This window comes from Falco cherrug, chromosome 3, assembly GCF_023634085.1.
Source record: "Falco cherrug isolate bFalChe1 chromosome 3, bFalChe1.pri, whole genome shotgun sequence".
Lineage (NCBI taxonomy): Eukaryota > Metazoa > Chordata > Aves > Falconiformes > Falconidae > Falco > Falco cherrug.
The window spans coordinates 59,429,061-59,454,910 of NC_073699.1; the positions used below are offsets into that span (position 1 = coordinate 59,429,061).

Consider the following 25,850-nt stretch of genomic DNA (forward strand, 5'->3'; position numbering starts at 1 on the left):
AGGCCTTGGGTCTTTCCCTGCTTTTTCCCACAAAGCTCCTAGTTTGGCCTATGAATGCAGTACAACATATAACATACAAGATGCTTATTCACAGCTGTTTTGAGTTCATACAACAGATGTTTTCGTTTTGTTTAGATTTAGAGTGTTAATTTAAATCAACAATTTTCAAATACTTTAATTCATGCTCATACAGAAAGACAGATTCACATTTTACCAATAATTAGGTAAATTAAAGCATTTCTCTTGAGACTAGTCATGTCAACCTGCATTTTCACAGATGTAACTCAGAATCATACCAAATGTTCAAGTAAACTAATTTTATTTTTCATTAAAATTTTCAGCCGTTACTGTTCACCAGTATTAAGTCTGTACTTCACGGAGAAAAGAAAACAAAATTACATTAGTCCATAAAATAGCAGCTGATCTAAAATTTACCGTTTATCCTCTTTCTTGGAAAGTTCACGGTAAAGCCAGACCTAGCGATCATTATTGACTCTGACCGTCAGGCTAACCCCTGCCAAAATAGCAACATGTGTGAGCACTACCAAAGAAATGGGATGCATCGTTGTTAGAAAACCTACAGTACTGCAACTATATTATCCAGCATATTTTCACAGTGTACTATTTAAGGCTCTGCAGAGAATATCCAAGGAACAAATTTTGGACAACATGGGTGGTTGCTTTCAGAAATGTATGATTTCTGTAGTAATACTTTCCAGCAGATAAATGAAGGATACTGGTTTTAGTAACTATCCATTTTGAAATTACTTGAGCATGAAACTTATTTAAAAATAAATATTTTTTAAAAAAGATTAATCACTTTTTGTAACTTACAGGTGACAGTTGCTTAAAGGATACCAGTAAACTAATTGTATTCCTTTAATTCCAGTTATAAAAATTTATGCATTGATATTCTGTACCTATTTAAAGAACTGCTAGCCAATGAATATTTAGACAAGAGTTCAGTTCTGCAAGGTGTTATAAAATCCCTCATTATCTGAATTAGTGAAGGTAAAACAGCTGCAGAACATAAGTGAATGAAGATGTGGGTTGAATCTTGCATTGCAGGTGGGCAGAGTCCTGGGATCTGTGACACTTACAGCCACAGAGAGTTTTGGGCACTTGCACTTTGAATTCTTTTGTTTCCATCCCAGAATGGCTGTACGCAGTAAGGTGGGCTCCAGCAATATTGAGATATATACTTGTTTTATACAGTCTCCTCCTTCCATTTTATTTCAGGTTTAAGAACAAATGTGGTTAAGATGAGAGGAAGGCCTGTCAATTTTTTTCCCCTTTTCCATAACAGATTTTCATAGAGCAGTGTGAAACAGAAAAAAAAAAAAACAAAACACGTATACTTCACAAACTCACTGAAAACACACCAAATAAGAGCATGCAAGCAGATCTGTCAAATGCTGTTATTCTTTACATGAGTGAATATACAGAATGTTAAAAAGTGACTATCCTAGTCTTATTTTTTCTTTTTCTTTTTTTTTTTAGAACAAGTACTTTATTGGCTGCTGGTTAAAGCTGTGTTCAGAAAGGCCTTGCATATTTTTGAACAGTCATTCCTCTTTTTTCCTAAATGGAAAGAGCTGGCAGGTCAATGACATAGATAGAGAAAGTTCAGAATATAACCTTGGAAACATCATGAAAAGGTCTGTGATCTCTCCTACCCTAAGTGAATAGGAAAAAAATGCCAAGCCTGCTAAGGCTGTTAACGTTGGTTTAGTTCCATAAAACTGTGATTTAAAGGGAAGTTTTTATGGCTTTAATACAGCCATTAAGTGTGTGATTTCAGACAATTACAGTGTATCTTTGAAGTCTACGGGAGAGATGGCGGACAGCAATCAAAATAATGTTAAGCATTACTTGCAGGTTTCCTGCAAGTTTTCTGTAATAAATTCCTGCAATAAGGTTTATACAATCCCCCTATCTGTGCACTTCTGTCTATTCTTCCACCTGCCACCCTACCTCCTGCCCTGCCTTCCTACTTCAAATTTAAAATGGCAGGGGTTGAAATACAAGATTTGTACAACCCCTGAAACTTTCAGTAAGAGAGGCAAATCCCACCTATTTCTTGGCAGTGGGAAGAACTGTAGAAGAAGCCTGAATTTTCTTAGAGATGAATCTGTTCTTTTTGGACTTGGGCTCCAGTGATACAAGACACCAGGGACACCATCAGAGACAGGACCTTTCCAAGATTCACAGTGTTGGAAATGGTGGCATCTGAAGATCAAAGAGTAAGAGCAAAGGGCACAGAGACCATCGTGTACCCTCCAAGCTCTCTCTTTTTCTCTCAGAAAGCACTGATGTCCAAGTAGACTGCTTGGGAGGCTGGGAAAGCCAAGAAGCCCACAAACTGATCCCTCCTCAGGTTGCCCACAATCAGGCCTCAAGGCCTGCCTGATGCAGGAACTGCCATCAGGCTCAGATGTGGCCAGCTAATTTATTTGGTTCTGCAGTTTGAATCCCCTGGGCTGACTAAGCATCTCCTGTTGTACTGCTCATTCTTACAGCAGACCTGGGAAGTCTCCTCCTTGTGCTTAGGTTGACTTGTCCTCTTAATTCTCACATCTCTGGCAAAGTTTTTTCCCTTTAGTTTTGAAGGGCTGTGTGACTATTTTGACTGAATACCCAGCTATATTTTCTGCCATTTTCTCATAAAATTTTGAACTCCAATCTGACTGAGGCAACCATAGCACCTGTAAAGATGATTGCACTCTTACAGGTCTCATAAAAGAAAAGGAACTCACACCAGGTCTGAACATTTACAAGTTCACTTCTTGTAACTTTTTATTTCTGTCTGATTACTTGAGTTGAAGAAAACAGCCTGACTGCTGCTGCCAAAAAAAAAAATTACTAGGGAGAAGACTAAACATACATATGGAGTAACAAAACCACTACCATGATTCAATTAACTATCAGCCAGTTGACACACACAATGCTATAGAAAGTCACATTTCCCAGTCAAGGCAGCCATGCTTCACTCACACAGCTACTTGCTTTATGTTATGATAATGAATATATCAGTACCAGCACCTTTAATGGTTTTGTCTTCTAGACTTTTGAAAGGCTTAAAAATCTATTAATATCCAAGTAAAAGGGCATCCCTTTTTTTACACAATTTCCAAGCAGGTTAAAAAAACTTTGAGGAAAAAAAATTAAATTTTCCAGGTATCTTAACACTATTTCAAAGTCTGGATTGGGAAAAGTAGTTGAAATGAAGTGTATAAGACTTAATCTTTCTTAAACATAATGATGGTGACATATGAGGATTCCACTACCTACCAGTCCAGAAGATGAAGCAGTCAATTTAATATGAATTTGTTCTGCTGCTTTATGTCTAACTTGGACACATAGGGAATTCTTGTGGAAGTAACTAGACAGAATGATAAATAGAGAATTTGAGTTTAATTATGACAATTGTAAAAAACATTATGCCTGTCTCCTTTTCTTGATGGTTCTTTTTTTTTTTTATAGGCAGAAGCTCAAGAAACTAGAATGTGCTGTAGTAGGAAGTTTTTGAGTTTTGAATTCAGCAGTAAAGATTTTCTAATGGATGCTCCAAATTCAAAATGGTACTAATAGAAACACTTCTATTAACCTGAAAAAAGCTTAATTATAGCAAGCCTGGTTGTCCTAACAGTCATGCAGGTAACAAACCAAAACAGTCCTTTATACCTTCAATTCCAGCTGACCCATATTCTCATAAGTAGCTAAAACAATCCATGGCATCTGGCAAAACAAACTGTCAAAATTTATCAGTCCTTGTTCCACACATTTTAAACCATAGTCAAAGTGAGAAGCTCTGAAGGTTGCAATATTCTCTTGCTGCGATCAGACTCAAGTGATTGTGTCCTGGGTGATGCCTGTATTTCACAGCACAACCCTGGTCCTCCTCCTGGAGGATATGCCACCCCCTTATCAAGGGGACCGCTTTGTTGCAGTGTTCTGCTCTCGTTAGTCAGGTGGGGCTGCACTCATTCTCAATAGGCAACTTGTGGAAATCTTAGGGTAGATAATCCCAGGCTCCTGCCTACTCCTCACATGGCCAATAAACCTCTGTTGTTACCAGGCTTTGTGGTTACCATTTTCCCATGGCCCGATGTCCCCAGTGTTGTTTTCCCTCAGCACTAGTTGTGGTTAGAAAACAGGATGGGGGCAACAATGCAAAGTAGTTTTTTTTAAAAATACACTGAATAACAAAGTTACATTTCTTTCCTGAAGCTGCCAATGTTCATGCCATTGGTTGCGAATAGTATGGCTAAAACCAAGATGTCATGGATGAAATTTACCTGAAATAACACTGCAGGAACATTCAGTGATGAACTTAACCCAGGCCCCATGTTTCAAAGCTCTTCTAATGACCAACTAGATGACCTTTGTGAAGCTAGAGTAATTGGAAAATGAGTTTCTAATTGTCATTAACCGAATATTTTTTCTTAAACACTTAACAATATGACTTCTTCTCAAGCTAGCTGCAGTCCTAAATGAACTCCACAGGCAAAAATTTTTCCTTTTATGATGTGAGGGACATTATTCTTCCCTTTGCTTTCATGGATAACTTCAGCACACAGCTAACTTCCGTTCGCTTTAAGGTGATTTGCCCTCAGAAGTACATACTTGGGGACCTATAGGCAGCATTACAGTTCTAAAAAGTAATGTTCTGGTTAAAAAAGATGTAATGAAGTACGATAAGAAACATGAAGATGAGCGAGACAAATATGAAATGCTCCACGGCTAAGAGAGCCTGGCTGTCTTAGAGGCAGAGAAGACAATAGTAAGCAAAGAAATTGGCAGGCGGTATTAAACTACCAGCCAGAGAAAACCTTTTCTGTTTCACCTCCCAGTCAGTTACATCTCATGGTATGTATTCCTCAACTTCTTGGGGTTCAGGCTATGTAACGGCATTCTCTGTGAAGCATGAAGAAACAGAATGTACACAGATTCTCAGAACATCATATGATACTGAAGAGATGCAGTGAAACAGGAACGTCTCAGTGACGCCCACAGGAACAGTCACCATCGCCAAATTGTCAGCATGCCTCTGCAATGCCAGACCACAGAGAGCATATGGATAGTTTAGGCTTTCTGCCATTAGACTAGATTAGCGGAGCGCATGGTTCATGCATATCTAGTCTAGTTTTGTGTCACTGGAAAAAATATTTCTGCTACAAGTAACCTCCTGGACTTAGGGAAGAAGGGCTAGTTCTCAGGCAGCTTCCACGGAAAAGCCTGCTGCTGTCTTCTGCATCTGCTAGGTTTGGTGGTACCTCCATGGAGAAACCCTTCATGTGATCTGTGCTTACACCTCTGAGACCATGAACCGAGGTGTGAAACAGAATACCCTTCCCTTCTGTCGAGCAAACGTGACTGACAGTTCTGCAAAATCCATCCAACAGATGACACTACTGGGGATTTTTGTTCTGTTACAGCCCATGCAGGCTGTACGGCAGCAATTTGTGCAAAGCCTGCTCTCTGTGACCTCCCCAGGCAAGAGCAATTTAGTGAAAGGCATACACTGCCCAGAACCTTTTGTGAAAAAATGGTCTGTATCATTTGGAAGGGAAAACTTCAAGTCTGGTGGAATTGGGTATTTCAAATTTCATTTTCTTCAGAAAAACATTAAGTTTGAGCCACAAAAAACCCAGAGGGTGAATAGCACAACATACAACCTAACTTTGGTCTCTCCAGAAGCAGATTCTGGTATAGTCTGCAGTGCAAAATGATCAAGCCATTTAGTACATTTTCATGTATCTTCATTATGGAATATTATTCCAGCAGAAATTGAGTGTTCAATTTTTCAGTATATTGTCAAAACTAAGAAAATCAGAATATAGTATCCTCTATTGCAGTTGACTAAGTAGCTAACTTTTATCAACCCTGAACGTAACTAAAAATACGGTTATATAAAATGTTCCTCCTTTTGAAGCTGACCTAGTTATTTATATCTCAGTACATAACCCATATTACAACTCTGAGATCTAGGAAGGTTTCCAACTAATAAGCTACGGATATAAAAGTGGCAATCATGTACCTGCACATTTGTTCCACTTCAAACAAGAAGCAAAACACAAAATGGGAAAAAAAAATGAAATAGTAAGTTAAATATTTGTTAATGTATACATCCATCATTCTGCAAACATATGATTAATTATGCTAACTTGAATAATCCTATGCAAATGAATCTATTTGCAAATAAAAATTCATAATATTAAATATTTGTGAAATAGAGGACAAAATGTTCATGCCAAACTCACAGTTGAATACAGCACTTAAAATATTCTTTTAGTGTTTGCCTTCCATTTTTTGGCATATTAATTGAATTTTATTTTGCATTGGCAGCATACAGGAATGATTTGATCACGAGCTCTTTAAATATTAACAAGGAGCCAGAGGAGTCTCAGAGGAAAGAATCCTGTTAGTTGCAATGTAAATGCAAACATATGCAATGTTTATTTCTGGCGTACTACTGTTGTGGTCTATCTTAGAGGCCAAAAACATTATTACCCAACGTACTTTAATTAGACATTTTTTCAATTAATATAAAGAAATGTCTTTTTAAAGCCAATTAGTCTTCATGTCAGTTATCAAAGTATTCTTAAAAATTAAATGTTCCGTAAAATTGAAAATAACAATTAGCTATTTAAACTTTTAATAAAGGAGTACTCTAACTATGTCTCTTCCCTTATAAACTTTAAGTATACAATTTCAGGCAAGACTTGAAAAAGAAACTGCACCTCACTATATAGGCTTGCTCTTCAGCAAAAAAATGCCATGTACAGTGTTCTGCAAGACTGATTACATTATTTGCTAAAATTTTCATTCAATGCTGACGACTGTTAGTAATTTTATATAATACAAATTAGTCAAAATAAAAAAAAACTTTTAAAATATAATCTGGAAACATTCTCTTTATTATTTAAAAATCAGAAAATAAACATTCAGGATTTAACATTAATTATAGGAACCTAAATGTTCTGGCAAGTCTTTACGCCCCTTTTTTGTTCTTACACATGAAAGTTAGTCACTGCTTGTACAAGGAAATATCGGAATGAAGATCACTCCAGACTGGATACACAAAAATAAGTATGTTTAAATAGGTCATAGCATGACACTTCTAAAAACTCTTTGTACACAGATATTTTCCTAACAGCTCTTAGCTACCCCGAGTATGGTGTTCTCAATCATAACTTTATCATTTAGAACAAAGGTACTTCCATGCAGCTTCACTGCTGAAACCAGACCTTGTAATGAACATGAATTATACTGCCAGTTTCTTTAAGGTTCATTTATACCAGTCTTCAGGTGTACTGGATGAAGTTGTAAGTTTATAAAAGAATTTCACTGATGACACTGAATTTCACAAGGATCTGCGGTGTTTTGACAATGCAAAACATATTGTAAAACACTGGAAGTTTTACAGATATTGCAATTTCAAAGAACTATGAAAATATTCTTGAACATCTTAACAATTACTAATCTAAGAGCATATACATATACTGTATTCCCATGAGGCAGAGATATTTGTGGCTTATGCATTGCATTATCTATAAAAAAATCTGCTTGCCATATTCATGACAACATAAACACGTTCACATGTGTTCTTACTCATCTTCTTCATGAATATTCATTTACTCAACTGATTTGGAAGTACTGGTCTTCTAAATACTAGACAGTCCTTCTGAGAATTTTGCATTCTGAAATGTAAATAGTCTTTTTCTCCTGGACAGTTTTCAGTAGCCAGAATAAAGGTGAAACTTGCAACTTCATCCTTCATTCAAGACCACCATAATCTATGCATAAAAAGAATGAAATGAAACATGAACTCTGCATTCTCTTATTGCTATTCATTATTCATTAAAGTTATGTTAGTCTATGTTTATGGAAGAATCTTTGTTTTAATAAGGACTTACTGCTCAACTAATTTCTGTCCTGAATCCAGAATTTTCTATAGAATCCCAGATTCCTTCACTGGCTTAAGAGATATCAAAGAGACTCCTAGGTACTTACAGATAGGATGTAGACTGAAAATGATGATTCACAGTTTCTCACACACTGTTCATTGCATTCCTCACTGCCCATCTGTCCTCCTTCTAACCTTGACATAGCAACTTTCAAACAGCAGCAGTACAATGCAACCATGAGGAACTCCATATGGCCTGTTGTGAATCACATCTTGACACAGGGGAACATCCCCATTAGTAGGAGGCTAATAGGGATTGGCAGTTGGTCTTTTGAAAGGCTACTTTAAAATTCCCATACCTTGCACTGCAAGGAAAAAAACCCCCACCTCTTAAAAGATATATACTGTTGGATTACGACTACTTGTTCAGTGAAATAAGCTATTGCCTGTAATTTACTATTGCATTTCAATAGTTGGAATGTGAGATAAGAATGAATTTACAATATAGTAAGTCAGATGTAAAATAAGAAGGGGGAAAAAAAATTGCTTTCACCCTTTACCACTTCTGGAGACTACATTTAATGCACTTTTGGGAAGAAATTCATTGAAAAAATGCTTTGTCTATGTAAAAAAAGGAAAAAAACCCCATCCTTCTTATGAAGTAAGGCAAAAAAAACGTTTTTACTGCAGAACACTTGTATTACTAAAATATTTCTATCACTGTTACGTGATTAGGCTAAAAATAAATCTATTCATCATCTTATAATACTGTAGAAAACTATGTTTGCATGTAAATTACTGCAACACCCACAATGACTTATGTTTTCATCCTACTGAAAAATGCCACTTCCACAAGCATATTTATAATGCTTATAACGAGATCAGTGTTTTATAAAAAAAAAAAAAAAGGGGCCAAATCAATACAAATACTCAGCATTCAAACTTCTGTTTGGTTGGGGTTTTTTTCTACCACCCCCCTCCACCCCCCTAGCATTTCAGTGAATTCCATGGATTAAAACTGAAGGGGACAGCAGGCTCAAAACCTCTTTTACCACCTCATGCTGCAGGTTCAGGTTCTCCTCATTTTGGCCAAATTTGTGTGAGGTCCCGAGAAAACTCTTGCAACCCCTGCTATCCTTCAGGTTTTATACTCAAATCAGCAACACTCATGTCTCGTCTTTGGATACATTAAGCTTCCCTTTTTACTTTCTCCTGTAAGTACAGTCACCAACAAGCTCCCTTTCCAAGAAGAGAGTAATTTCTTTTTAGAAAACCTTCAGCACTCACACATAAATCAGAATTTAAATGCAGTAAAGAAGACAAGGGCAGGATTCACAGCTGCCACAGAACAAACTATGGGTTGCCATCAGCACCAGCAGTGCCACAAGAAAAGAACTTGATACATTATCAGCTGCAACTGAGGAATAAATAAAAAAGGAAGGAGAACTGAACTGTGACAGATGATAACAGCAGGTTGCTGAATTTTTCAGTTACTTGCAGACTGCTTGTGGGAAGAGTTTGAGGCAATGTGCTCTCAGCTGTGCTTCATTTGCACAGTGGTGACATTCATGAAGAAATCCTGTTTTTACAGAGGTAAAGACACATATTCAGGCTCGGGCTTTACATCATGTCATTTTTGTCCGGTCCCACAGCTATATATTGTAGGTAATATGAGGGAAACTACATGATATATAATATGCTACGAGCCAAATATGCAAATGTTTCTACAAACATGCATCCAAATCTCCAGATAAATTGACAAATTGTTCTTTTGAATTTTTTTCTAAACCACTATCAGACTGTTTCAAGTTTTTTATTGTGACAATATACATTAATAATATTCTTCTGGTACTACAAAGATGAACAGCAGATTACACAGCCAAAATCCAGTTCCACACTGTCAACTTCAGCACCTAGCAGGTTCCCACAGTGTTCAAAATCTTGCCAGAGCTGCCACTTTCCCTTCACTCCCTGTCTATACTCAAATGTCCTTACAAAGTAAAATAAATTTGCAAGGTGGGTGGTTAAATGCAGCATTTTTCAGCATGGTGATATCAATATGGCAGTGAGGAAGAAACGTTTTTCTGCAACAAATATTTGTTAGTCTTAGAAGAGAAGTGAATGTAAGTCTGCTGTATATTTAAGTATATTTTAAAATTACAAGTTCAGAAAAACTTTTAGATTTAAGCTCACTTTTTGTGAAAGGCTTCTGTAAGCAGAGGACTATTTTTATGCTTCCCATTCATCCATTTATTGCCCTAGTCCAGGGGTCCTCAAACTTTTTAAACAGGGGGCCGGCACATGGATGAAGTGGCAGGCAGTCATCTGCGGCTGCTTGGTTTCCCCCCCAACCCCCGGCAGGGGGTAGGGGGTGTCTGTAAATACCAGGGGCCGGATTGAGGACCCTGGGGGGCCATATGCGGCCCGTGGGATGTAGTTTAAGGACCCCTGCCCTAGTCCTAGCATCGTATGACCAGGCAAGCATTGAGCTGAGAGATTCATTGAACTTGAGGGAATTAGATGTGGGTACAACCTTCCCTGGCTTGCACACAGCTAAAGAACGTGCTTGGAAATACTGGCAAAAATGTAGTATGAAGTACAGCTGACTTGTATGAGTATGCCATTGTATCAAACAGGTGGTACTAAAACTCTATGTACCACCTATATATGAGATGAGTGGTACCACTTATTACAAAGACTGCCAAATAACTTATAACACTTCCTTTCCAGTTGCTTATAACCTTTACATACCTCTGTGCCTATGGGCTGACATTTTCCATTATTGGGAGCTTTCAATTTTCTGAATATTCTTTGAAAATTTCAGCCAAAAGAATCCCACTATTTCTGCAAACAAAGCTAGTGAAAATATGTTGTTTTCCTCATATTAAAAAAACCCCCAAAAAACAGTGGTGATGTTTGAAAATTATGTACATCAGCTCCTTTGTACTTTAAAACAAGGATATAAAATTTGCCAGACACTTACCTACTCTTGTATTTGCCCAGACTGAAGACTTAAAAAAATGATGGTGAGACTTAAGTTTTAACAACTACATTTCCACAGTTCCTCAACCCCAGGGCTTACTTATGTTTGCAGATACAATGCAAATGTTTTGAATACACAAAGCTACGCGATTCTAGCTCTGAAAAATCAGGTCATGAAAATATGTATGTTCTACATACGTGGCAGAACTTTCTCACATACACAACTTGTCGGATGCTATAACATTTCAAAAATGAGCTATGTATACACACAAAAATACATCTCAGGTAGGCTATGCTGTATGACTAGGAGAAAGAATTATTTGGCTATCAGTTCCTTGAAAAGATGCCATATGAAGAACTTCAGAAATGATGCATGATCCCTATTTTGATTGACACAGTCAGAGTGTTTAGTATATTACTGTGTAACAGCTTCTGGGAAGTATTTGGAAGCCAGTCAGCACGGATAATTCTGTAAATACTTCAATGAGTCCATTAAGCCTTAGCAATGTAAGGATAAAACGAAATGCCTACAAGTGATGGAAAGGCACTAGTGTGCTACCCATCACACAGTGGAGAGGACAATGAGTAATTGTGATGGGTTGACCTTGGCTGACTGGCAGGCACCCACCAAGCTGCTCTCTCACTTCTCCTCCTCAATAGGATAGGACACTCACCAGTTAATATCACAGGAAAAACAGACCTAACCTGAGGAAATTAATGTAATTTGTTGCCAATTAATAACAGAGTAGGACAGTGAGAAACAAAACCAGAACTAAACCCACCTTCTTTCCACCTGCCTTCTTCCAAGGCTCAGAGGAAAGGGGAGCAGGGTTGTGGTCAGTTTGTAACAGTTTTCTCTGTCACTCCTTCCTTTTCCCTCACACTCTTCCCCTGTTCCAGTGTGGGTCCTTCCCATGGGCTGCAGTTCTACAAGAACTGCTCCAGCATGGGTCCTTTCCACAGGGTACAGTCCTTCAAGAATAGACTCCTCCAGAAAACTTCCTCCTGTGTGGGCTGCTTTCCATGGCCTGCAGCTCCTGCCAGGAGCCTGCTCCAGTGGGACTGGCTCTTCGTGGGCTGCAGCTTCCCATGTCCACCTGCTTCAGCGTGGAGTCCTCCACAGGCTGGAGTGTAGGTATTTGCTCCACTGTGGTTCTCCATGGGTTGCAGAAGGCAATCTGCATCACCATAGTCTTTCACGATGAGCTGCAGGGGAATCACTGCTGTGATGCCTGGAGCACCCTGCCCCCCACTGCTTCTTCACTGATCTGGGTGTCTGCAGGGCTGTTTCACATTTTTTTCACTTGTTACTACCAAAATACTAACTTAATTTTGGGGGGGAGCGGGGAGGGAAAGGGAAGTGTGCTTGTTCTTGATCTTCATCTTTCTTAGTCAATATGCTTTCAGCCATGGCACACTTCAGAGGTATTTCTAGAGGGCAATACAGTCTGTTCTTTTATTGGGTAACTTTGATCATTGATAGAAAGTATACATGCAAGATCTGGTCCTGTTTTCTCTCTAGCTTGCTCTTTCTTTGTGCAGTTCATTAATTTAACCCTACATGTTTCCCAGAACACAGCTTTCAACTCCACAAATATCCAAATACTCCCATATTTGCCATTTTTTGAGAGATGAAGACTAAATGAAATAAAGGGGCAAAACCCTGCTGTGACACCACCTCATAAATTTTTCATGCTGTGTATTGAGAACCCCCCTCACCAGCTTCTCCATATCTAATGCAACAATCCTTGCAGCCAGATTATCTGATCCATTGTGCAGATTCAATTGAGTTTGAATTCAGTTATACTGGCAACTGTACCTAAACAGTGGACTAATTCAGGCTATGCTGGAAGCAGAATTTTATTGTATTCAACCTCTGTAATATTCTGTGAAGAAGGAGAGTTTATATAGTACCTGTAGGTTTTCTAATTACGTATCACAAGAACCTGAAATTATCTAATAGCAGGATTTCAGTCTGCCCCTGCCCTTCTTTGCAATAGGACCATGTTTTTTTAACAAAAGCACCAGTAACTGCTTGTCTGTACTACAACGAAGATGGCTATCCTGTAACAAAAAGGGCTGTGCAGTGCTCTCTTCCTACATTTATACGACTGAATAGATTGTAAAGCTGATCAATTCACTAAAAAGGGAATTGAACTCCCGTTGCAATTGTTCTCTTTTTAATCCTGGCTTGTTTCTCAGCATTTCCCACATAATAATACCCTACGCTCTGTTAGAAATGTCATTCTCATTTCTTAGCCACTCCACTGAGGCACTGGGTTGAGAGATTGTTCTAATTACTAGTGGTGAAAATATCCAAGCAGACTTGGATATATGCTATACTTTTACACACTTATTTATTCTAGCTCATTCTAATAATGCTTAGATACTTTAAGTTTTGACTGTTTACACACATTTAATTGATGGAATTTTTTTTTTAACAGTCACCAAAAAAAAAGTAAGTATGAATGCTTTTAGAAAGCACATTTTTAGAATGTGAGCATATGGGACTATGCATTGAAATTGGTGTATTTTATATAGTGTTTGAGGGACATAAGCACCTGAAACCTCAGCTCATTTTTACATAAAGGCAACTGAAAGCTACCACATGTCTTAAGAATTTGGCTCAAGCTTTCTTTTCTCTTTTCTTTAAAAGCCAAATGCAATATTCAATAACAATTAAACTCAGTGGTGGCTCTTGGTGTTCTCACCATTTCATGCAAGGGAGTGGGCTGTAAAACTTTATTTGGGGCTGCATAGTAATGGATATATTTAATAGAATTACAGTGTTGGAGCTGATCACTTCTAATCTGGCCAGGCACTGATAATGCTAAATGCATTATTGTAGTAGTCTTGGCATGGGTTGGGGTGGGGAGGAAAGAAGTGGAAATCAAGAAGTAGCAAAAGCTAAGTTAAATTATGACATAATAATCTCCCTCTTTTTATGGTAGTTAGAAATACCATTTTTGTTTCTCATTTCCTTATGTACAGCACTGTTCCCACAGCCCCACACGCAGCATTGCTTGTTTTCCCCCACAACTAAATGAGCATTCCTCTTGCATTCAGACTTTTAACACGAGTTGTCATAAAAAGCTAATGTGAACTGGCAGAGAAACTCAAGGACAGGCACAGAACCTGAAAATAATTTAGGTAGTTTTTCCCCCCAAATTTACTAGTTTTTAAATGCCCTTTTATGTCTTTTATTTTGTTGCCAAAGCATTTTTGTGAGGCTACCAATGGGCAGTATTGCCTTTTTTGCATGATTTCCACATTAATTCTTTGTTCTCACAAAGAAATGCCATTATTTATTTCCTCTGGGAAAAAAATATCACAATGAGGGGTGAGATGATAGGGATAATTAGACTAAATGGTGGTATAGAACACAATGGGAAAAATATCTTTTATGAAGACCACCTGTCTACTCATTTCTGTAGCCTGAATGATGTTTTGTTTTGTTCAGGGAAACAAATTTATTTAATAAAGTCCAAAACACAGATGGCAGCTGCTAGAAAAAAAACAATACAAGATTTTGTTGCGAAGGGTATAGAAATGATCCGAGTTCTGAATGGAAAGAAAAATTTCCTCTTTCTCTGTCAATGGTTCTGTTTTCCAAGAGCTCTCTCTCATGCAGCCTGGGATTTAGTTAGAGCAGCAATTCTAATCCTGAATGTTAGAAATAAGGATTTCTTTCTTGTCACTATAAGCTGTTTCTTATATACATTCTTTTCATGCATCTTCATTATTTCATTGTAAATGATTTAAAAATACTTGAATCTACATAGTATTTATTGGCATTAGTTTAGAATGGATGAGGAGAAAATTCTTAATTTTCCATTCCTCTTGCAGGTCAAAAATACATAATAGTTTAAGAAAAGATACTGATTATCTTTTTTTAGACTCTACTGTCCTTTATTAGAAGAAATCTGTATCTGAGTTCAAATTTAAATCTGCAGCAAATGTTGGCATCCTTATTTGGCAAAAAACATACCATGAGCTATTCACAAACAACAGTAAAAGCAAGAGTTACTCAGAGAATTATTTAAGAAAGTGATTTTAAATGTTTACAGTATCTCTCCTTAGAAAGTCCACAAAACCAGAAAAACAGATTTTTTTATTAATTCAGTCTGGTTCTGCTGAGGAGGTTAGGAAGAAAGGGGCTTGAAAGAGGACATTTCTAGATGGCAGGTCAGAAGCACATGAGGTATCTCAGTCTGATTTCAATCTGGCCTAAGTCGTTCAAACACATTTACCTAAATAGGCAGCTTAACTGGGAGGATAAAACAAGAACTGTGAACAGTCAATGAATTTTGTGGTTTAGATACCAAAATAATCTTCTCCTAAAGAGGATTATCTTTCAAGAAATAAAAAATTAAGTCATGTTGGGGATCTACTTTATTTTCTTCCTTTAGATAGGGAACCTGTCCCATGGGAATCTTTCCTGTCCTTAGAGAGGAAGGCAGATTTTTACGGCACTGCTATTCCTCCAGAAAAGAAAACCTCAACAAAAGAGATCAAATAGAATAAAGCCTAGTGCAGATATCTGGTATCACACAGTGAAGTTATTCAGTAAAAAAAATAATAGTATAACAGCCTCTGAATAGATTCACTTTCCTGTAGCCAGTCTTTGGACAAGACCAGAGTCTGGCAGATGGACCCTGGTTGAACATCAGAAGGGTCAGTGCTGATACAGCTTGTGGAAGTGGTTGGTCTGGAAGATTCAGTTGATTTACAATTTTTCTATTTGTTCCCCTATCACGTATGTGTGTGTGTGTGCATTTTTGAAAAAAAAAAAAGTTTTCATAAGATCTTTCTCAGGAAGATTTCAACAGTTTCTTACCATTTTAGCAAAATGAGAATAATACATCTGCAACTTGTTATGATAGGTACTTGGTTAACTGATTCTGAGACAATCATTATTCTAAGGGTTAATCCCAACAATAAAACAAAATCATTTGGAATTGAAAAAAAAGGTGGAAACCACACAGGGAACATGATGGAATCTTGCCACTGAAATCATGTAAGCCACCAAATTTTTTCTCACAACTCAGAACAATTGGATTGTAAACCACTGCTTAACAGAAGTAAACCAGGGCAGGTAATAAAAGACTTTAAATTTAAAATAAATGGACATGCTCATGCAAAGCTCAATGCCCATCTGCTTGAAAGCCTTTTATGCTACTCTGGCAGCAGATCCACTTTGGAAACACGAGAATGCAGCCTCGGTGAGTACAAACCTGCCAGATATCATTGTCAATGTATGCTCTGATCAGATCTATTACATGAATTGAGGGCCTCAGCATTTTGTTTCTGAGAGAAGAAAATCAGGTTATAGAAACTGTTATTTCTTTGTGACAACTTATCTGTAAGAGATTTCTAGCAGCCACGTAGTAAAATGTATTTTGCCTTACTTTCATAAATGCCAAATCTCAACAAATTAAGCACAAATTTTGAAAATAACCTCCACTGAAACCTGAATGAAAGCTTAACAAAGTATTAAATGATGAATTTTTACCTCCTTCCAAATCATTTACTGAAAAGCAGGAGTGGACTTTGACCAATTACTTGAGCTGTGAATTTTTGTTTTAACTAGGAGAGCATTAGTTTCAAAGCTTCTTTTGAAGCATTCATTTACAGCTTCTAAAGCAGATGAATTTCCAACATCTACAGAATCTACATTAATATTATGTATTATTTGTATCAGAAACAGTGTGGCCAGCAGGACAAGGGAGGTGATCGTCCCCCTGTACTCAGCACTGGTGAGGCCACACCTCGAATACTGCGTTCAGTGTTGGGCCCCTCACTGCAAGAGGAATGTAGCGGTGCTGGACCATGACCAGAGAAGGGCAACAAAGCTGGTGAAGGGTCTGGAGCACAAGTCTTATGAGCAACAGCTGAGGGAACTGAAGTTGTTTAGCCTGGAGAGAAGGCTCAGGGATGACCTTGTCACTCTCTACGACTACCTGAGAGGATGCTGTAGGCAGGTGGGGTCAGTCTCTTCTCCCAAGTAACAAGTGACAGGACAAGAGGGAATAGCCTCAGGGTGCAGCAGGGGAGGTTTAGCTTGGATATTAGGAAAAAATTTCTTCACTGAAAGGGTGGCCAAGCATTGGAACAGGCTGCCCAAACATTGGAACAGGCTGCCCGGGGAGGTGGTAGAATCACCATCCCTGGAGATGTTTAAAAAAATGCATAGATGCAGTGCTTAGGGATATGGTTTAGTGATGGACTTGGCAGTCCTGGGTTAATGGTTCTGTGATTATGCATTCTAAACCTCTTGGCCAACCAAAGAACGGAGTTGAAAGTAACTTCCCTGTTTGAGGCAATTTCGCCATAATATACAGTGGTTACAAATCCTTTTGAGTTAAGACTCAAGATTAAGCGTATTAAATTAAGAGTGGCGGGTGGTATGTTAATGCCAGACCTCCTCCTGTCTTATATGCATAGGCCAACAGAGTCAATTCTCTCCAGCTTCGTGGTTCTGAAGTTACTGCTTTTCTTACTGTCAGTGCTCTGAAGACTGAAAGAAATTGTGAACACACAGCTGCTCTTATTAGCAGCATCTGAACGAGAAAATATTACCTCTTTTGAGGTAATAGCAGTAGGGATCTTCTTGTTTGACATCTTTGCTGAGAGATTTTTGTTGCTGAGCATCTGTGATACCCTAGCACGTTGGTCCCTTGTCTTGCACTTCATTCATCTTGGCAAACAAAAAAACAATGCATTTGACCGGGCAAAAATCTGAGAACCACAATCAGAAAAATGACTGACTTAAAGTCATATAGTAAATTAAGAAGCAGAATGCTCATGCTTCATACAAAATAATGCAATGGGCTGCATGACATTCATAAAATGAAAGCTCAGTTAGAATGGCATTGCACAGAAAAAAACCTTGGTTTGGCATTACTCTGTGCTTTAACAATGGTTCATTTTGTCCAATATGATGAATCCACCAGGATCTGTCACAGAGACAGAAACACTTTTAGTAGCATGGCTGTTAATTAAAGCATCTGTAAGACAAATAGACACATTTCAGAAAGACTATTAAACTGTTTAAACTTATTGTAATTTGGGGTTTTTAAAAGGAAATTGTAACACCAGGCTCCTAAAAGAAAGGAAGCACAGTGTTCTAAATACTAATGGAATAAAATTACTATCTTAATACTTTTATGAAGAATCTTTAGGGTAGTTTTAAGGCAATAATGACCTGGAATTTAAATATCTTCAGAATTTTCTTACTAGACATTTTTTTTATTCATGTTCCTATTGCCTCTGCCAATGAACTGCACTGATAACACAGTATTGTTAAACAGAAATTTCTACAGGGACATACATTATCCCTCTTTATAGGCATATGTATATGCACATACCTATTTGTGTATATCCTGCATGATGCCTCATGTACATATTGTATTGGACAAGCAGGTAAGAAATGAACTGAACAGACAGACCACAAGATGGGTGGAAAACCAGCTAGCCTGCTGGAGTCAAAAGGTGGTGACTAACAGCTTAAAAGTTCAACTGGCAGCTGGTCACCACTGGGTGGTTTGTCAGGGTGGATGCTGGGTCCAATACTATTCAATATCTTCAGAAATTATCTGGGTGGCAAGAATGACTGCATCCTCACCAAGTTTGTGGGTGACACCAAAGTGGAAGGAGAGATAAACCAGAAAAAAGAGCCACCACACATATGTCAGCTGGCTGGAAGATTGGGACAAGAAGTTTTAACAGTTTAAGGAGGTTTAACAAAGATAAATGTGAACTACTGCATCCTGAATAACTGCACACAGCAGCATGGCCTGGGGTCTGACTGTGGGGTAAGCAGCTCTGTGGAAAAGGCCCTGGAGTTCTGATGCACAGCAAGCTGAACAAGAACCAGCAGGCAAATGTGTCCTAGGCTGCATCAACAGAAGTACGGAGAGTTGTAGGAATACATCTATGGGTCTAAACCCATCATAATTTCAAGTGATAGATACTTCTATGCAGTAACGCTAATGCTTCTGACATACTCATCAGCCTTGTGGTAACAAAGGAGATTGATGAACTATGAGACAGTGGCTGTTGGATTGAGACTGAATACTGACCATTTTGGATCTGTTGGATTGAGACTGAATACTGACCATTTTGGATCCTAGATTGTAGCAATTTTAGGGAGCAAAATGAAGCAAGGCCATTTCTTCAGGAACAGAAAATAAGAAACAGCTGCTACCTGATCATGCTCCGAATCTTGGAAGTATGTAAACAGCTGGAGTAAAGCTGCAACACAGAGCAAGCACTCTTTCTTTTACATATTGCTGCAGCAGATATAATGTATTATATGAAGGACAGGGCTTTCTATATTAAAATATCCTCACTTGAGCAATGTAATATCATGAGTTAACTGAGGTATTTGACACTTTGGTTTGTCTTTTTCCAAAAGTGCTTTTTTTCCAGCAGACTTAACCAAGCATAACTGTAGCCATCTCTTAGATTCTTTTCTGGAGACCAACCGTACCTCCTTTCTGTCCGGGTGGCATAAGTCCCTGCCCTATCAGATCAATGGTACCAACCTATTTTTTCCTCTGAGGATCAACACTTGCTAACAGACTGAAACGATAAATGCAATTCTGCCACACTGTTATGGATAAACTACAGCACTAGTTGGTGTTTTCAATTTTTAAAGACCTATGAGAGAAAAGGAATTCCTCATGTTTCAAGTCACAAGACAGCACACACATCTTTCCACTACTATAGGGAAAGTAACAGGTAATTTAATCAAAACCCAAAAGCATTTGCATGTGTACTTTCCTAAAAAGGTGCAGAGAAGTTTTATTATGCAAAACAAAATTAAAATCAAGCATGATGAGTAAGTCATGACAAATACAGAGATGTTACTTAAAAACTTAATGAAGTTTTATGGTCCATAGAACTTACTCTCCCACTGAAATAGTGCCGGCTGCTTCCTATTTGAAAGAAGCCTGCAAAGAGGTTGCTTGAAGGTATAGATAAATAATAGATTATGCTCTTCCCAATGGAAAAGCAGTAAGTGCTTTAAAAGCACATCAAAATGAAGAAAATCTGTGCTAAGAAGTTGAATGGAGCTAGGATTTCACATGAAAAGAAAGTGCTATTCTGTTTGAATTTGTAAATGATCACTGGGTTTCTGGGTCAGTGCCCATTCCCGAGTTAGAATAACTTTTGACACATTTTAAAGTGTTACTCACACTACTTCAAAGAGAATACAGGAAAAAGAAAGAGAGCTTTCAATGCAAAAAACCCGAATCACTTTCTCTAGTGTTACATTAAGCAAAAAGTCCAAATTAAATTTGGAATTGTAAAAGAAATGGTAACTTAATAGGTTAGATTTTACTCCATTACAGAGGAAAGAATTTTGTTTTCTGGTTCATTTTTGAATAAAGTCACAAAACGCATTAACTATTCTCCTGAGTCCAGGCAAAGATTTCCTTTCCAAGCATGAGAGAAAGAAATCTGTATTGTATTCAGCCTAGCAAGGCCATAAACAAGGTCCTGAAACATATGGATTTAATGAATAAAATTGATTTTCTTTTTTAAATTTTTTTTTACTGCTTTCAAGCTTCCTTTTCTTAAACATATCTTTGCATTCAAGAGCGAAAAGCTAAGAAATATAGGCATTAGTCAAGCAAGGAATGACAAAGAATTCCAGTTACTTAGCATCTCCTGGGGTATTAGCCAGAAAGTTTTTTGTTTTTCATCATAGCACAGTTGTGAAAAGCCCAAGTCAGCAACTTGCTGAAAAAAGCCTGTAAGTGGAAAGGGAACATTTTGTAAGAAAACCTCTTCTCTTACAGCAAAGCAGCTCCCTCTGAGACCTGAGGATGCTCTCTCATCATGAAGAATGGTAACACTAAGCTAAGACAGAAAGCTCATCACCCTGAAAGAACAATTTCCAAAAAGAGTCATGGGCAGATCTTTTCCAACTCCTCTTGAGACAATTTCCAAACCAGCCTGTGGTCTGCTTTCAGAGGCTGTATCCATCACATCTCACAGCTTTTGGGCAGTTCTGTCCCAGTTTAAGATTTCACTTAGAAATTTTGTCCCATAAAGGACGTATCTAAGGGAGACTTAGGGTAGACTAGATAATTCTCCATGAGAAACTTAATGATTTCACACACAGACACACACACACACTCTTTACGCTGATAAGCTCCACAAGGATATGCATACACAAGAAAACAACAGGAATAAGAAGTAATTTCCCAAGTCTTATTCTACACATACACAAACCCTATTCCTATCATGCAGCCTTTGTTGTCTTTACTGGAAGGTACATCATTTGGTAGACTTGAACAGGCTGAACAGTTCAAGCATGTCAGAGTCCACCTGGACTGTTGCCACAATATGCTACCGCCACATTTGTCTAGGAAGCAACATCACTGAATCTGTACAGCACAACTCCTGACAGTGCTCACCTGGGCCAGTATTTTTGTTCTTAGCAAATGCTTGCTCATGTCACTTCTAACACCTAATAAACTGGTTTTATGATTGTCTTCAGAGACTATTTAGGCATCTAATGGTATTTGGATAACTGTCATTTAGATACTCAAACCTAAACTGCATTTACAAGTATTCAAACAGAATTCTTTCATTGTAACCACTGAAAAAAAAAATCAGGATGCAAACCCCAGAACCTATATTGTCCCTCCTCAACCAATATCCTAGCTGGTCCCCCAAACTGCTTCTTTTCTGTTCCCTTCCTCAAAATTTGCATTCTTGATTGCACAGTGACCCTGTAAGCTCAGCAGGGGGAATGCTGGGGTACTCAGCACACACAGTGGTGCTGACGAAAGTCCAGAACCCAGGTGACATACCTCCTAGATGAGCACTCTAATAAGGCTACTAGGTAAAAACTTGTATCATTACCCAAAACATCATCATTACCTTTTCTCCAGGCATAATCTTTCTTTTTCAGTTTTAGCCCAGCCTATTCCAAGCATGCTTTCAGTCTACCTAGCAAACCAGGACCTTCAGAAGATGCTTCACTTGTGGATCCCACTACTAGTCAAGCCAAGTGCTGACTAAAAAAATAATGTAACATGGGTGTGGATGTGTGAAAAACTTTTAAGTGGGAAACTCAGGCACCTGTGTTGTTGCAGCATGTTACTGCTCAGGTGTGCTTTTGCTTCAGTGGCATTGCAAGTGCCTGAGGACCATTTTGCATTTCATGTTTGTCCAGAATAGTTCTTATAACAATAAATGAAGTAACTTTGAGTATCTGATCTCCTCACTGACAGCAAATAATGGATTATAGAACACCAAGAAACTATCATTAAACAAGTACTGAAATTTATGGACACTACTTATTTTCATCTCAATACCACAGTCCTTGTCATGTAATAACATTGTAATTCACTTTCATCTTGCTTTAAGTGAGTACTAGATGTTTGCTACTGTTTTCACATGCAGCTGAATGTATGTACCATTGGAAGCAGGTGACATCAATCCAGAATATGAATTTATCAGAAAACAGAAAACATTTGTAAATTTACCTACATATTGAAATGTATTTGTTTAAAGACAAGGTTTTCAACAATTCATGTAATGGATATGGATTTTTCATTATGTAATTAGTAATAAAGGTACAGTTATAATTCACAATATACAGGTAATGACAGATAAACTTTAGATTTTATGCACTCTATTTTATATCAGATAACTACACTTTTACTTCTAACAAACTGGAAAATATAGTCCTGTGTCTGAATACAAAACTAAGTGCAAACACATTACTAGGAAATTAGTCTTTCCCTCCCTGGACAATTTCAATAGCAGTATCAAATTACTAACATTTTCTAACAGAAATGCAAACCTTTTAGTGAAAAAATACTTTGGCCAAACTCTCAAATAACTTCATGCTGAAATACTGCTGCAACAGGACTCTGCATTGCGAAACATATTCTTAAAAGTGTGAGACAAGTTCCTATCCTCATCAAAGAATTAAATCATAATTAAATCTATGTGCAAGTGAATCAGATACATTTTAATGTGCAATCAGGAAAATAATCACAGTTGGAAAGATTAAAAATTGCTATTTCAGTGTGTGATTCCTATCTTGCTACCGTTCAATGTTCTATTAAAAGAATTTTTGAAGCAGCAAGACTATTCTTAAAGATGCAGTAGAAGTGTAATTGTAATATTCCTCTTCCTCAGGAACTTGAAAAGCCATAGGTTGCAAACCTGCATGCTCAGAGACCAGACTATGTTGACTAAATTGACAAAAAGTGTAAGTGTGGAGTTAAGATGGTGTGGAGATTTTTTTGGAGAATTTACATGGTTTTCACTTCTTCCAAAGGCTGATCTAACCCTCATGCTTGCACTGACAGGATCTACTTGGAAGCTCACCTAACACTAATGGCATTTTTTGGATGCGGAAAAATGCACAGGACAGAGAGAACAGATATTTTAAGTACCAGAGCAACCACACCAAAGTAAAATTTTAACCACAGAAGTTTTGGTATGCCTGCACTGCCTGGGCCAGGTATATTACTGCTCCAGCATATTTCAGTGCTGACATACTTTGTGCAGAGGGGAATCTTGCCATCATTTTCTAGTTTCCTAGTTTCCTATCAGCTGCTAAACTGTCTTAATCTCTTTAAATTAGAGACATAACTGACCAAGCCATTCGCTTGAAAGTGAATGACAAGTATATATGAACTGTTCAGAGCACAAAATTAGTACTTTTGGCTCAATGCTTGCAGTTGAATTAGTCCCCAAATGAGCTTTTGCTGTACTGTAGTAAGATATAAAAGGAAAACACTGCAATCTGTTAAGGATTAGAAATTCAAAGCACTGCTATAGTGCAGAACATTGATTTACATTATTTTTGTCACAATGTCACAAAACTTAAGAGTTTGGATCTCCATTGAGACTGCCTGCTGCAAGTCCAATGAGCCTTCAGCTAAATTGTCTTCATGCTGCAAGGAAGCAGACAGCTCCAAAATGAGCTGCTTTACTATTTCTATTAAAGTCATAACTCTAAAAGTGGCCTGATCCACCCTGCTACTTTTGCAATTCCACTATTTCACTATGGCACAATTGCTGCCTATCTACTGTACAGATTTCTCTACTACATCATCTCCAGTTCCCACTACAGATGTGCTTAGAGGAAGACTATTGTCTTCAAAAGATGAATACTTCAGTTTTGGCAGAAAGGGGCCCTTTGCTTGAATCTGGAATAAAATGTACTCGAGCAAAAAACTGCATTTCTGGCATGAACCCTCAGTATTCCTCTGTATTGCTACTGTTTGCAACTATTCATTGCACTCCTGCAAGGTCTGCAGTTTTGGTAAGGTTGGGTTTAACTCCAGATGGTAACTAAGTGTCATGCAGCTGCTCGCTCACTCCCCACCGGAGGGATGGGGAGGAGAGTCAGAAAGGAATGTAAAACTTGAGGGGTGAGATGAGAACAATGTAATAATTGAAATAAAATAAAATAAAACCAATAACAACAACAACAACAAAACCGGTTATAATGAAAAGAAGGAAGAAGCGGAGAGGAATGCAATCCAAAGGGAAGGGAAGAAAGAAACCAAGTGATGCACAATACAACTACTCACCACCCACTGACCGATGCCCAGCCAGGCCCCGAGCAGTGATCAGCCCGCCCCGGCCAGCCCCCCAGTTTATATACCCTGCATGACGTCCCATGGTATGGAATATCCCTTTGGCCAGTTCAGGTCAGCTGTCCTGGCTGTGTCCCCTCCCAGTTTCTTGTGCCCCTCCAACCCTTTCTCTGGAGAGGCCTGAGAAGCTAAAAAGTCATTGACTTATCATAAAAATTATCCAGTAATGACTAAAAACATCAGTATATTATCAACACTGTTCTCACACCAAATCCAAAACACAGCACTGCACCAGCTACTAAGAAGAAAATTAATTCTATCTCAGCTAAAACCAGGACAATAAGACAGGTGGAAAATGCTAATGAAGTATCCTGAGAAGTCAGTTGCTGTTATAAATCCAACAGATGTTAGTATTCTATACTCCCTGAGGCTAAAGAAATTATTTACTTATAGAATGTAAGAATTAAATTGGCAAGGATCTCAGTTTAGACTTGCACTAAGAAAAGGTCAAATCTGTTTAGATGGAAATGCAGGCGGAATTTTCACTTGAAACTAGCCCTTCCTGATGATGGGGCCTGTAAAGGATCAAAATCTGCCCTTATGGTCAGCTCCTCATAACTCAGAAGTTTCCAGGTGAACCAGTCATCATAGCAAGATAAGTGAGACAGCTTAGATCCACACTGTTTTGCTCATGTAACTCAAGTTTTACTTGAAAACCCACCAGATTCATTCTGATGTTTTGTCTCTTGAAGTACAAGGACATTTTGCTGTCAACTTCAAAGGGTCAGACACTCTATCAAGTGTTTGGCTTGATGATACATTGCATGATTAAAATGGGTTTTGAAAAACTTCTGAGTGGAGTTGGAGAGAGACACCCATTAAGACTAAGAGATGCAAAACACCTTAAGGAACTACAAAACAGCACTGCGTTGATTCCAAGAGTGCAATTTTCTTGTCTTTGCAGAAGACACTTCATAAATAATTTAAGCACAAATATGTGCAAGCAGATAAACATCTCATAATCTAAATTTGTATTTCTTTGCACAACAAGTGACCGCTTAGAAAAATGCCACACATGAGTAATTTGAGTAATGCTTTTAGCACTGTTCAGTGCATTGAAAAAGCAAAAAGAGAGGTGTCCTTTGCATATTTGGAATTTTTGTTAAGGGTTCAGGAATGGTCAAGATGCTTGGGCTAGAGCATTTAATCTCTCTGTGCTTTATAAATGGTAGATTTATATCAAAGATGCATTTTATTTGAAAATAATCTATTTTCTCTCTTGGCATGAACTTCCGAGCATATCATCTGGAGTTTTATGCAAAGCCAGAATGTGATATAAAACCTATTTTTTTCCTCCAAGATATATGGTTGATAGGAATCAC

The 25,850-nt window shown here is 38.0% G+C and overlaps 1 protein-coding gene across 2 annotated transcripts in view; it reads right to left on the reverse strand.

Annotated features, from left to right (window-relative positions):
- DLGAP1 (DLG associated protein 1) overlaps positions 1-25,850 on the reverse strand; it is a 429,900-nt gene that overhangs the window by 155,044 nt on the left and 249,006 nt on the right. The gene's annotated exons all lie outside the window — the stretch shown is intronic.